The sequence below is a fragment of the Triturus cristatus genome, chromosome 12, assembly GCF_964204655.1.
Source record: "Triturus cristatus chromosome 12, aTriCri1.1, whole genome shotgun sequence".
In the NCBI taxonomy this organism is placed as follows: Eukaryota; Metazoa; Chordata; class Amphibia; order Caudata; family Salamandridae; genus Triturus; species Triturus cristatus.
Window position 1 is genome coordinate 468,765,593 of NC_140595.1, and position 14,343 is coordinate 468,779,935.

Below are 14,343 nucleotides of genomic sequence, written 5' to 3' on the forward strand. Positions count from 1 at the left end.
GATACAAAGCTTAAGACTTCTATATTTTTTTTAATCGGAGGCTGGCAAATCAAAACATGTTTACTTTTAAATGTCTAACTGCCCCTGATCCCAAGAATAATGCAAGTCTATTAATTCTTTTGGAATGTATTAATTTTCTTATACATAAACAGATGGCTTTTCAGCTAATTCAACATAGTAGGGTCCACGGGCCCCTTCATAATTTTATACAATTATGCATTGTGTGGCTCACTGTTGGAAAGTCAAGTAACATAAAAAGTTGAGTGATCATTCAATTTTATTTGAGAAAATGGCAATCACTGAACCACGGATTCGGCGTTGGAATTTGACAGAGGAATGCCAAGAGTGTGTAAAGTTCTGTGGCCACATTCTGTAGAATTATAATCCTTTGCTGGTAGCTTGTGAAATGCTCAGAGTTTATGTAGAATAGCTGCAGATGCCGATCATTTTCAGAAATATGAACGATGCCTATTAACCTTGCCTCTAAAGTAAATCTTGTAATATAACATACAAATATGCATTGGGATGTAATGGACCTCCTATTATCTACAGAGCTGTAGAATTTGATAACACAGATAATACCCACCTCCTCTAGATAGTCAGGTGATTAAGATAAACCAGCTAAAAAGGAAACTAAAAAGTTATCAAACCACAGTGAAACGAAGGAAGCCAGCTTTTCTCTAGCATGACCTGGAATTTGAGGAAAAGAAATCCCAACAATTCTAAAAAATCATAGCAAAACTGTGCTCAACTATAGTATATAATTCAGAAATTTCAATCCTGCAGCAAGTGTGGTCAAAATATATTTCTGATCTTTATTCCACAGAGGGTGCTGATCAATGGCGATCCGCCGTGATGTACAAAGTCCTATGTTGGATTATTGAGGGGATGCATACTATGGCCAAAAGGCACAAAGTATACTCGTATCTTAACAGACGAGGTGTTCAGACAGCGCTCCTCCAGGAGGCACACCTCATTGCCAAGGAGGGGGCGGCACTGCAGCACAGATGTAGCAGGCAGGTCTATTATACTACAGACTCTACCTACGTGCGGGAAGTCATGGTATGGGTGTGACCTGGGGGGTCCCGTTTCAGCACACTGGGCCCGTAGTGGATTCAGTGGGCTGCAGTTTTGTGGTCACTAGAAGAAATAACGGCTGGGACATTATCATAGGCAGCATATATGGCCCGAATATGGACCAGGTGACACTTTTAGCTGAGCTCTCAAGGCTGTTAGCCCCCCATCTAGTGGGCTCTGTAATAATGGTGGGGGGGGGCTATAATAGATTCCTTTCGCTCATACCATCCAAGGGAGTGGGACTGTTCTTTCTTTTCCACCTTACCCAACCTCCATGTGCTTCTAGAAACTCGTATGCACATCTGATGTCCATGGCTTAGTTCAAGCTACTGAATATTTCTCCAGGACCATATCTGGTCATAATCACTTGTTGCTAAGGCTGGGCGAGGGTTCGGACCTGAATCCGGTCGTGGAGACTGCCCAGCAGAGGTGCTGGAGGACCAGGTCTTCTGCAATATGATTGGGGCTGCTATTAAACAGTACTTTCACAATACTAGCACTGTGTCCTCTCCCCAGGTGGAGTGGGATGCATTTAAATCTGATCAGAGGCAGGTGTATATCCCAGCCAACTGGTATTGGAAAGGCTCTCCTGGTGGAGATATTGTCAGCTGAAGGGGCTCTGCAGACTCTTGAACAGCGCAGTTCGAGGTACCTCAAGTTGCAGCCCGCCCTATCAAAGGCTGGGGTGATGACCGTGTAACATGTAGAGTGATTGGAATGCTTGGATAGTATGAACTATATGTACGGGCCCACGTGGAAAGCGACTGCACTGGTTTGGTGCTGGCATGGCTCTCAAAATGAGGCTCGGTTATTGTGGAGTTGGACACTGATCAAGGCTCCAAACTCCACCGTCAGGAGGACATTAATATGGAATTTTACACATTATTCCACCCTCTATCACAGTGCCATTGATTGCCCAGTTACTGATATTGAGGACTTACTGGCACTTTTGCTTTCCCTACTATCCCACCTGCATAGGCAGGCACACGGGGGGGGGAGGGTTGGGGGGCTCGAGGGCTCGAGGGGATACATCACGCTCCCGGAGTTCCGTACAACTATAAAGTCCCTGACCCATACAAAAGCGTAGAAGTCAAACAAAGTGTAGCGATCATTCCACAGTACCCAGTCACTTCCCCCCACACCCTAAGGTACTTCCTGGGACATCCTCTTGCCACATACAGGATTTTTTCTTGGGTCGTGCACCAGTTCACCCCCCCACGCCATCTCCCTGGGTCGGGTGGTTAAGGGGATTTCCATGCCGCCGCTATGTCACGCTTGGCTACAATCATGGCCTTGTTGAATATCTTTTCATTTCTGGTCCCATCCAGCCCGTCTGTGATCCCCAGTAAGGAGTGACGTGGGTCATGGGGAACCGTCCATCCCAAAACCTCCATAAGCTCTTCAATAGATCCCCAAAATCGCGCCAGATGAGGGCACGACCAGACCACGTTGAAAAAATCAGCTTGGCCGTGGCCACACCTAGCACAGGACGCATTTGGGCACAGGCCCGCACGATTTAGGCGTGAGGTAAGCGGCGTGCAGGTAGTATAGCTGGATCAACCAAAGCTTGGCGGATGCTGTAATCGTCTTTGGTGCCATAAGGGCATCACGCCAATCTGCTTCATCAAGAGGGCCCACCCAATCCCGCAACTTGTCCCGCAACTTGTCCCGCAACTTGTCTAGCGAAGTGGGAGTGTTATTGACGAGAGTGCGGTAAATACGCGAGATGCCCCCTTTGCCCAGGTCGCCCAACATGGTTTGCGCCTCAGGAGGGCTGTACTCCGGGAGCCTGGTCTCTTGTGGGAGATGTGTGCGGAGGGCGTGCCGCAGCTGCAGATATTTATAGAATTGGGATGGATGAAGGGAGTAACGGGCCTGGAGTTGTTGAAATGAATGCAGGTGGCTGTTGGCCCCGACGTCCCCGAGTTGCGAGATTACGATAAGGTCCCACGATTTAAACCCCTACAGCCCACTAACCGCGGGGTGCCAAGTTCCCTGCCAGAGGGGGTGTGCATTGGGTCAGCCTACGCATCCAGCGAGTGTGGCGTAGATAAGCCCGCCAGGCTTGCAGCACAGAACGCGTCGCATCAGGCAACTGAGATGGAATAGTTCCCCTGTACATCACGGATTGGATCTGGGGTAGGCCCAGTTCGCTCAGCTCGAGCCGATAGGCTGGGTCGGCCCAGCCCCTATTGAACCAATCGTGGATTACTAGAAGACACGCAGCCAAAAAGTAAAGGTACAGATGCGTCACCCCCATCAAAGGAAGGGATCTGGCAGGTGGTCAAGGCCAAGTGCACTCTTTCCCCCCCCCCCCCCCCCCCCCCCCCACTCCAAAGGAATTTAGTAGCGAGACTATCCAGCTCCCTGAACCAGGTTCTGGGGAAGCAGAAAGGGGCGTTCTGAAGGACATAGAGGAATCTGGGGAGGATCATCATTTTGAACAGGGCGACACTCCCCAGGGGATTCAGGGGTAATGTCTTCCATTTTTGAAGATCCTCCTTGGCCTTCTTTACCAATGGGGCTACATTGAGAGACCAACCCTGTTTGGGAAGAAGGGTGACCCAAATCCCCAGGTATTTGACCGATTGACGCCGTAGCAGTCCCTGGAGAGGTGTAGGGGGTCCAGCGCCGACTTCCCGGGGTTCAGCCGGAGACCGGATGCTTGCCCAAAGGACTGCAAGATCTGAAGGCACCGCAGCTCAGATACAGCAGGTTCGGCCGGAAAGACCAGGACATCGTCGGCATATAGGGCAATCTTGTCTGCTTCTGTATTGGGCCATTCCCAGCCGTGGACTCTATCGTCAGCCCGCACCTGAGAGGCCAGAGGCTCCATCGCCAGGGCGAAGAGCAGGGGTGAAAGACGGCAGCCCTGCCTTGTCCCCCTGGTAATAGGGAAGGCCTCAGATAGCACCCCATTAACCAACACGCGCGCTTGGGGGCGAGCATAAAGGACACGGACCAGAGCCCTAAAGTGGGGCCCAAATCCCATCTCGACCAGCACGTCCATTAGGTACGCCCAATCCACCGAGTCGAAGGCTTTTTCGAAGTCTATAAAAAGGAGTGCTAGGTATGGAGTGAGGAGGTACCGGTGGGCCAGAGCCAGTTGCCTCCGAAGACAGTGTCTGGTTCCACGCATGGGCATAAAGCCATATTGGTCAGGGTGAACCAGCAGGGACAGATAGGGCTTCAGTCGCTGAGCGAGTATAGCGGTATACAACTTGATCTCCGTGTTAAGGGAGATGGGGCGATAGTCTGCGTAGTGACGGGAGGGCAGCTGGGATTTCGGTAGGACCACAATGGTGGCGATGTCCATCTCGGGTGGGAAGGAACCTTTCTCCAGAGCTTCCTCAAATAGATCAGCCAAGTGTGGTACAAGAGTCTCACGATACATCGCATAGTATTCTTGAGGAAGGCCGTCTGGGCCCAGAGTCTTGCCCGACGAGACGAGGGAGATTGCTGCGTCAATTTCTTCCTGAGAAATGGGGCGGTCCAGGTCCTTCTGAGCGATGAGATTCAGCCGAGGGAGACGCACGTGCTTTTGCTCGAGGAAGGCTGAGAGGGATATGCCAGGATTCCGTGCCGCATAAAGTCGTTGGTAATAGCGGGCAAAGATGCGGGCCATCACTAGTGGAGGGCTGTGCACTGCTGGTCGAGGGAGGAGCCGGCCAGCAAGCCGCAAAGGGTCACCAATGAGCGCTGAGGGTTGTGAAAGACCTGTGTGAGTACAAATGGCAGGGTGCGTTTTAGGAGAATAGCCACCCCTCGGGAACCCCTAGAGAAGCCGGAATGCCACACTTTCGTACCCGTAGCGTGCCAGGAAGGGGCAACAGTTACCCATCAGGTGCGTTTCTTGAAGTAAGAGGACGTCTACGCTAAGGCACTGCGCATAGCGCAGGACTGCTGTACGTTTAACCCGGTCCAATAGACCATTAACATTCCACGATAAAACGTGAAGGGATGCCCTAGGAATAGTTGTCGATCATGGCGGGTGGAACGTGGGTTTGGGTCGTACATCCCTACAGGGACTTGGGAGCGCCCTTGGGAGCCTGCCTCTGCGTGGGTGAGCACATGCAGTGAGATCGTATCTGGCCCCTGGTGAGTCGGCGTGAGATGATCCGTGGTAGCTGAAATGAGAAAACAATAAAGCAACAACAACCTAAGGAAAAACCAGTGCCAAACTTTCCCCCCTCCCCCCCCCCTCCCTTCACTTCAGGAATGGAAGTATCGGTCGACTTCCTCATTGTTACAGTAACCAAACTAAAACGTTCAGGTTGGTTGCGTGGAGGATCCCCCCCCCCTCCCCCATATGGACGGATGAACCGTGGTTCGGCCAATGGAACTAGGAGGTGAGCGTGAAACTCTACCAATGTTCAAGATCCTCGTCAGGAGAGAATCCCACCTAGTGACTGAGAAGCAGCTTGACCTAGCTCAGTGAAACCTCATAGCGTAGGAGTACGGGAGAGGTCTGAGTCAATCCTGGGGGAACCCTCCCGGGTCGGTAATGAGGATGTCCCCGGTAGCTCGTCGACTGATCGATGCCTGGTGCGGTGTGGAGAGCCAGATTGGCTGGGTGAGTCACGGTTTCCATGGGTTACCATGCTTGGGGACCTGGATACCGCTGCTCGAGACCGGCATCCCCTGCTGGAGTGCGTGCGCCGCTGGCGCCCCGGCAATCGCGGCCCCACAGGTTGAGAGCCCGCGGGTCCCGGGGACGGGGGTCCCACCTCTGGTGGAGGGGACGTTCTTCTGTCAGCTATGTCCATGCCGCCTGGGGCGTGTTAAAAAATTGAGCTTTGTTTTGGAAGATGACTCGAAGGCATGCAGGGAACTGAAGCTGGTATTGGAGGCCCAGGGCGCGCAGTTTCTTTTTAATGTCCGTGTAAGAACGACCGAGATCTTGTACAGTCCGGGAATACCATAACGGTATGGTTCTGGAACCTGAGGGGACCATGGGCCCGCGCTGCCCGCAGTATGGCATCCCGGTCTTTAAAATTAAGGACTTTCAGTATGATGGGGCGAGATGGAGCTCCAGGGGGCGGCCTGGGAGCGAGAGAACGGTGGGCTCTCTCAACCACGAACCAGGGAGAGCGCATCCTTGGGCATCCATGATGTAAACCAGGCCTCGACGAAGGCAGCCACCGGAGTAGACTCGACCCCTTCGGGGAAACCCCACCAGGCGGAGATTATTGCGATGTGCGCGATTTTTAGAATCTTCAGCACGCCGGTGGAGTTCCTTGGTTTGGGTGCAGAGGTGAGCTACCTGTTCCTTCAATTGTGAGATGTCGACCTCCACTGTGGATATGCGGGATTCGGCCTCCGTGAGTCGCGAAGTGGCGTTACATAGATCTTGTCGGAGGAGGGAGACATCCACCTTGATTTCTCAGATCTTCCCCTCAACGGACGCCTGTGAGGCACCGATTGCCTGAAGAATGGTGTTCAGAACCCCTGAAGAATGGTGTTCAGAACCCTGTCCTGGGGTGGGGGGGGAGCCCTGGCCGCCTGCCCAGGGGGGTCCGGGTCGGAGGTGGTGAACCAGTCGCTCTTCGTCTGAGTGGGGGCCTGTGTGGGCTTGAGGCCCTTGTCCCTCCCCATAGCTGCCAGGTAATCCTACCTCCGCCGAGAGTTCGGGGACAAGGCCGAGGGACCCGGAACCGTAAACCCCCCACAAAGGCCTAAGAACCTTCACCAGTCCGAAAGATTATCAAGTGGAGCTAGAGAGTAACTTGGGAAGGCGTGCAGCACGGGGGCACCAGCGACCGGGCCAAGTGCCCCACGGCCCAGTCCGCAGGGCCAGAGATGGTGACAGGCACGCCGGTAAGGGCGCTGGTGGATGCGGGGCGGAGCCTCCCAGTGGAGGAGATGAATGACCGGCAGATCAGCAACCCGGGGGGGGCGGGGGGGGGTGCTGCGTGCCCGACCCAAGTCCATGGAACGCCAGGCAGTCAATCGTGAGGTGTGACGTCCCTGCACCTCCCTTGTGTCGCCAGGGCAGTGGAGAAAATGGGTGGAAAACTCCAGGGCCAGCACCCACCAGGTGCTGCGCCCAGTTGTCGCTGATAGGGACCTGTCCCCGCAATGCTGAGGAGTAGGGGACCCTAGTGTCCAAAGTGCAGCACCAGCAAAACACCCCAGGGCCCCACCTGGGAGCCCAGGGGGAGCTACACAGGACCTGGGGTACCCTGGAGGGCAAGAGGAGGGGGGTGCCTCCACAAACCCCCCAGCCCGCTGCTTAATGATGCAGCTGAACCCCCAGGCCCACACCCCGCTCACCGGCAAAAACGGATGGTCGGCCTCTAAGGAGTCCACGAGCCACTAGGCCGCAGGGAGTTCGCCCCTCCAGGTAATCAGCGGGAGCCTGGACCAGGGCAGATTCTGGCAGACAACTCCTGAAGAGGAAAGGCGAGGGAAGAGGTGCCCGCTGCCCGACACGTGCAGCCGAAGGGCCCCCCTACCAGGATACATGGAAAGTGCCCAACCCCAAGCAGGGCCTGAAGGATTAATGCGAAGGGGCCCAGGGAAGCAAAGCACCGCCACCCGACTTGGTAGCCGCCGCTCCAAGGTCCTCTCCGCGCTGCCAATACCCTTCGCGGGGCCACAGACAAAGGACAACGTAGAGGCAAGGGGGCGTCCAAGAGCGCCACACGGGACAGCTGGTGCAGCGCCTCAATCCAGACCCAGCGGCGCGCAAGGCCCACAGAGCCCCCGCGGCGCAACATGGGGGGCAGGCGCTGGCTCGGGGCAAAGCTGTTGTGCACAGATAGTCAGCCGGCTGGTCCCAGATGCAGCGGTGGATGGCGACGCCCAGGTCCCGTCAGGCCGCCCCCAGCCCTCCATGCAATGAGGCAAACCAGCGCTGGAGGAGCGTGGAGCGCCCGGGACTGCAGAGCTGAGCGGGACAACACCTGCACAGGCCCCGGGTCGGCCCCAGCCAGGAGGATCGCGGAGTCCTCTCCAAAGTTCTTCAATCTTGGCGCCGGAAGGAGCACCCCCGACATCAGCCTCTCACGGTGCCGCTGCCCCCATGCGTGTCGATCAGGTCTCCGGAGCCCAGCAGCCGCGGGCCCCCAACGCAGTTATTTCGTGTGAGGAGGGCGTGGGGGCGAAGTCGCAGCACCGGAGCGGGCCTCATGCGGGCAGGGCAGCACGCAGGAGCCAGGCGTTGCAGTAATCTCTCGGTGGAAAGGGGTGCAGCACCAGTGGGCCTCTTAGAACAGAGACTCCTTGCTTACTGGTGGGTCGCAGCGGAAGCCGCCATCTTGCAGTCCCAGTACTTTGGAAAATCAGAGTCGAAACAGGGCGTCAGGAGCCCAAAACCGTCGGCTCACCAGATCGGAGCAGCGCTCTCGGCACAGGGAACCTCCGTAGGCAGGTAAGAGAAGCGGATGGCTGCCGCAGACAGTAGGATGCGGGGCGGATGACTGAGGGGTCCGGAGCACTCTTAGTGTGACCGCCATCTTTACGCCTCAAGCCATGCCTCCCTGGAATGAAGTTTATTCCACCTATGTGGAGTACCTTGCACTCAAATTAGTGGACCTCTGTAAAGCACCTAGAGATGCCAATTACCTGCCACTCAACACACTAGAGACACTTTTGTGCCCTGGCTGAAACCAGGAAACCTGTGCCACGACAAAAAGACCTACCGGCCATTGTTGCGGCTGAACATAGATTACTAAATTTTGAGTAGGATCCTAGCCACTCGACTAATTCCTTACATGCCTACCCCCCATACATTGCGATCAGGCGGTCTGTTGCTAGAGGCGGATACATATGACTTGGCGTTGGCAGTGATTTTCTCTGTAGATATCGAGAAGGCTTTAGATAGCCTTGAATGGGCCTTCCTCTATTGTGTGTTGTTGCTTTTAGGATTGAGGCAGGGATTTGTGGCCTTGACCAAATTACAATATGCATACCCTTCACCCAGGGACAAACGGGATGCATCATCTCCGAGCTATAGACTGGAGCAGGGCACTCTGTAGCACTGCCCTCTATCGCTTCTGCTCTTTGCTCAGGCGATGGAGCCATTGGCTTTCTACACTAGGGATGGGAGCGATTATTAAGATATAACGGTAAGGACCCAGACTCGCCACATTGCGTTGTACGCAGATTACCTTTTGCTTTTGTTATTCAATGTGGATGGTGATTTGGGAGGCACTCGGGCCGTCTGAAGGTTTTGGCTCCCTCTCTGGTTTGAGTTTAGTGCCGGAAATCTAATCTATTTCCCATGCTGGTGACTAGGGCCCCTCCGGAGGGATTGGGGGTGCTGCAGTGGGAGCTCTGTTGTCACCCCTACCTTGGGGTACAAATCTATCCTGATCCTGCGGATCTATTGGAGGGACATGTAGGAAAGGCCATTTGAATGCTCTGATCCAGTTCTGAATTCTGAAAAACACTACCCTTGTCACCGGCAGGCCTTGTGGCATTGCTAAAAATGATAGCTCTCCCCCACCGGTTGTATTTCTTTGTGGTGCTGCCGGTCTGGATCCCTCTGTCATTTTTCTGCGATACCGACTACTTTATTACGAGCTTCATATGGGGCTTTGGCCACAGGAGAGAGGCTCTGATCACACTTCACAGACAGGTGGCGGAAGGTGGGTTGGCTGTTCTAGACTATCTTGTAGCACATTTGCAAGACACTGACAGTGGTTGGCGGGCAGACTCATCGCTGGTAGGGAGCTGAACCCCTTTGTCCCTGAACTTTGCGAACTGGCTAGAACGCTCCTTAGGCTCCAGAGTCCGAATGTGGGTGACACTGCGGAATTCCACTTGCTGTATCGCTATTGGGCTAGAAGCCTACAGTATATTCTGAATAAATTACGGTATTCCCCCAACATCCCAATTACTTTCCTGTTGGAACTTCCACATGGAGGTGACTGAAGAGAGTTGATGGATTGGGTGACTTCAGGGGAGATGACAGTCTGGGCCCTCTTCGAGAAATGCATGACCTGCCTCAGGCCATTTCCTCCTTAACCTTGCGATAACGACAGCTGTTCACTGACGCTGGAAGATAGGCTTGGCGAAGCTGCCTCATGCTCAGTGCTGTCAATACTTGGTCACCTCGTTGGGGACCATTAAAGATGTACTTGCGTTATGTAGGAGACTACAGGGAGATATGATGCTACCCTTAAGACCCGCTGGGAGGAAGACTTGTGGATACCCATGTCGGAGGAAGACTGGTAAACTCTTTTAGTAAAAATACCCAAGGTGTCTCTAAACGCCTGTATTAATCTCATAAATTTCTATGTTTTACATGGAGCGTATCTCATCCCCGGAAGGATTAATAGGTACTTCACAGTGGAAGAAGCAAGGTGCCAGAGTTGTGGAGAGGTAGGAGCCAAATTTTTGCACATGTTCTGGGAATACCTGGATTACTAGGAGTATATTATGAGGGTACTGACTGAGGTCACTGAGAAGGAGGTCCTAAGTACCCCTGGACACTCTCTTTTGAACAGGTTCCCTCACACTGCCAAAACTAAGGCTAACAAGCAATTTCCAAGATCTGGCTTTTATTATTGCAAAGAGGGAAATTACCAGAAACAGGAAAGATCCAAGAGGGCCCAGGGTGACGGTTTGGAGGAGGGAAGTAAGGTGGGCGAGCTATGAGGGCATGGTGCAGATTCAAGAAGTCATACAAGGTCAAAACTCACTAGAAGTAATCCTGACCGGGGAGAAGACATTAGAGGATGCATTGCTGAACCCTGACCCCCTACACTCCCAAAGAGATGGCAAGTACCCCCCTAGATACTGTATCTGCATTGAAAACTGCATTCTCTCACTGGGGTCTCACTCGAGAGGTGTAGTGACAAGACTCCATAGACACTTGTCTAGTACTGCATGAAACCTCTCCTATAGAGATGCTAGCATGTTCCATACACTAAAGACCAGAGCACGACCAAGTGTGGGGGCTGGGGGGCTGAGAAGAAGGGCTAATGTTCTTATATTGCTCTGGCATGATGTTGCAGTTGAGAACAATTGTCTGGGGGGTGATGGACCCTTGCAGTTTTATCGAGTGCTTTATATACTTAAACTTGCATTATGATTTCATGAGCACTGATATGATCATTATTTTGTGAGGTACCACTGCTCTGTGCCCAGCCTACTGATGTTACTGTAAAATTCACTGTTAAAAAGAAAACTGAGGTTTCTCATGTGCTCTGTGAATCAGAGGTTCCTTACGATAACATTCTATTACTAACACTATTAGGAAAGGAAATAGTAAATAATATCCGAAATGCTAGCTATCCCATGGTCATGGGGCCAGTTCTGAAAGTAGAACTTGAAAGCGATACTGTCCTGAGAGGTGTTCTAATAAACTGCGAATTCAATAATGCTATAAAACAGAAATTGTCCTAATATCCTGAGTCAGAAGCATTATACTTTGTCTTTTTTTTTTTAATGTAATCTTTCCCGTTCGTTACCGCAAAAAAGCAGACCTAGTGTTCTACTCTGTAGGAAAGATCTTAACTAAAAGGCTTTTAGAAAAAATCCAAGCTTGGGCCACTGAGAAAAATATCAACCTGTGAAAAATGTGTTTTTAATTTGAACTATTCCACACTTCATAATCTACTTATTACAGACGATCCTAGAAATATATGTACAAACAAAAGGTTGATCCCTTTTTACATCTTTTTATTGACTTCTCAACATCCTTTGGAAGCGTTGATGGATTCGGCCTCTGGGGAAAAAAAATTGGTTTCATACCGCAGATTCACAGTCATCGCCTTGCTACTGGCTAAGAGAGAAATCGCCATACTCTGGGGCAGTCGGGTCTTCCCTACCAAGGAAGCGTGGATCCGTAGTATGACGTATTTTGACACGCAGAGCAATATATATTACACACTCCAAACCCCTACTTCCTGCCCGAAAGATATCTGGCAACCTCTCCAGATTATCTCCTCTCCCAATTACCCAACTCAGTCCACACCCACCCTCCAAGCTGCCACTACAATGATGACTTAGACCCCTAGTATCACCCTCTCCTTTGTCACATGCTTGATGTCACACTTGAACTGCGGGGCATTTCAACCTCCCCAACGGCAACTCCTACCTAGATGTGGATGTCCATATATCTCCCACTACTGCTCAATACTCACCATCTTGTAGGGCTCTGTGCCCCCCCCTCTCCCACCCCCCCCCCCAAACCCTCTCTATCGCTCCCCCTTATGATGCGGTTTTTACCATGTTTCTTCTACTGTTGCATGTGGCCTTGCATACAGCGGTGGACATTGCCGATCTCTACAGTAATGATGCTAATACCATTAACAATGTCAATATGATACCTACTGTAGCTCTCTACTAGAGAGTCTTGTGATCATTATAACAGAAACAAGTCGATCTAGCTACATGCTTTGTTGCTCTCCTATAAAAAAAAAAAATCAATCCAATTTTTATTTTATTTAACTTTGCATTCATCTACAAAGATAGGTCTCTTAGGATAAACCATTTGAATGGTCTAAAATGGGGGTTCCTTCCAGCCACCCTAATGTTTTTGGGTATATTTAAGATTTACCAAGAATATTGTCCAAACTGATCAATTTTACCCACAAATAGGATACTTTTGTTGCTGTACTTTACTGTATGCTGATCATTTAATTGTGTCTGATCTCAAAATCCATTGGGTTGTTAAATAATCTCTATGCACTGTACCACTTCACAAAGGCCCATTTTCTTAACATCTATGTCCCAAAAAGTAAGGCTATAGTATTTAATGGTCGAAGAAAACATGATCTGTATAAATAGATGTTGGGTAAACACACAATGGAGCGTATCAAAACCTACTTTTATTTGTCTAAAGTGTTTTCATATGAGCGAATCCCCACATTACTCTGCAAATCACTTTTAAGTAGTGATCCCTTTACTAAAACCAAAGTTCCTGATGCTGTGCTTTATGGGGCACAATATATCCCCTACCAAATCTGGTATGTATGTAAAATAATCGAAGGAAAAATTCAGTGCGCCTTTTTGCAGTATGATCCTTTGTGGAAGTCCAAGCTCTCGGACTAGAATTCAGACTATTAAGCACATACACTCTATCTGCAGTGACCAGCTGAGTTTGGTAATGATTACATCCTAGAGAAGTGTCACTGAGATGGTACATGAAAATTAATTCACAAATAATGGTACAGCGTTATAACCCGAATTTAATCATTCATTAGCCTTTCTGTAGCTCACTTTGGAATACTTAAAAAAAAAAGAAAATAGAGATTGTCACCTACCCAACTAAAGTTGGCCTTGTTAAGTGCGGCTCCCCTAGATAGTAATACATCTAGATAGTTCACATTGTTTACATTTAAAGCAATATTATAGCTTACTCTACTTCGATAAATAGGATGCACCTTGACGATCACTTGAATCTAAGATTAGAATAATTATATTCCTACAGAGAACAAGCAGATAACGTATACAAGCAGTGCGAGGATCTTGGAAGAGTCAATCCCATGACCTGCGATTATGCCCCTCTGGAAAGTAGCCAGGCAGAATCTAGACCATATTTGATTTTTCTGTCTGAGCCTAGAAATACAGTGACTTTTCTTCCTACTTGGTATCCTCATGAGATGTACAGTATATACCCCAAGTGAAATATATGCATTACTTTTTCTCTCTTGAGCATGCTTGTTTTTTTTTCATTTTAAATGCTATAAAAAAAATTTTAATAGTAATGCATGTTATTACTTAACTCTTTTTCTCGCATACTGTTGTGTGCTTATACATTTGAGGATGCTCCCTATTTTATTTTCAGTCTATGTGGAAACTTACATTTTTTTCTCATCTGAGGTCTAGAAAATATAACTTGATGCATACCCCATTCGTGTAATTTAGGCGTGCAAATAAAGTTGCATAAAGTAGACATTTTCTTCTTTTATAGGAAGTAATCAAAAATTGCATTCCAGAACAGCACGAACATGCTCAATTTAGTCTTCCGTTGTAAAACTGAAATAAAATTCCACCACTTAAACCTAGACAATTACATTGATCTTAAGCTTTTTTCTTTTACTAGTGCTTTGCTGCACTTTTATATTGCATGTAATTCCTCCACTTTGTGGGTGTAACACATTATGTTGTCCCTTGTATCCAGCAATGCACATAGTTTCCCTTTTGTTCGTTAGAATGGACCGTCTTGATGCTTCTTTACCAGCCACTTTCTCTCAGTGAATCAGTGCATCACTCCTTTCTAAATTAGCTCCTTTGCTTTCTCAGGATGGCTGCTAGCCGGTACAGTCAATTACCAAAGACTATCCTTAGTACACCTTAGGCCAGTGGCCAACA

At 50.1% G+C, this 14,343-nt stretch overlaps 1 protein-coding gene across 8 annotated transcripts in view; it reads left to right on the forward strand.

Moving 5' to 3' along the window:
• Positions 1–14,343, forward strand: part of TDRD12 (tudor domain containing 12) — a 3,486,095-nt gene that overhangs the window by 585,463 nt on the left and 2,886,289 nt on the right. The window lies entirely within an intron of this gene.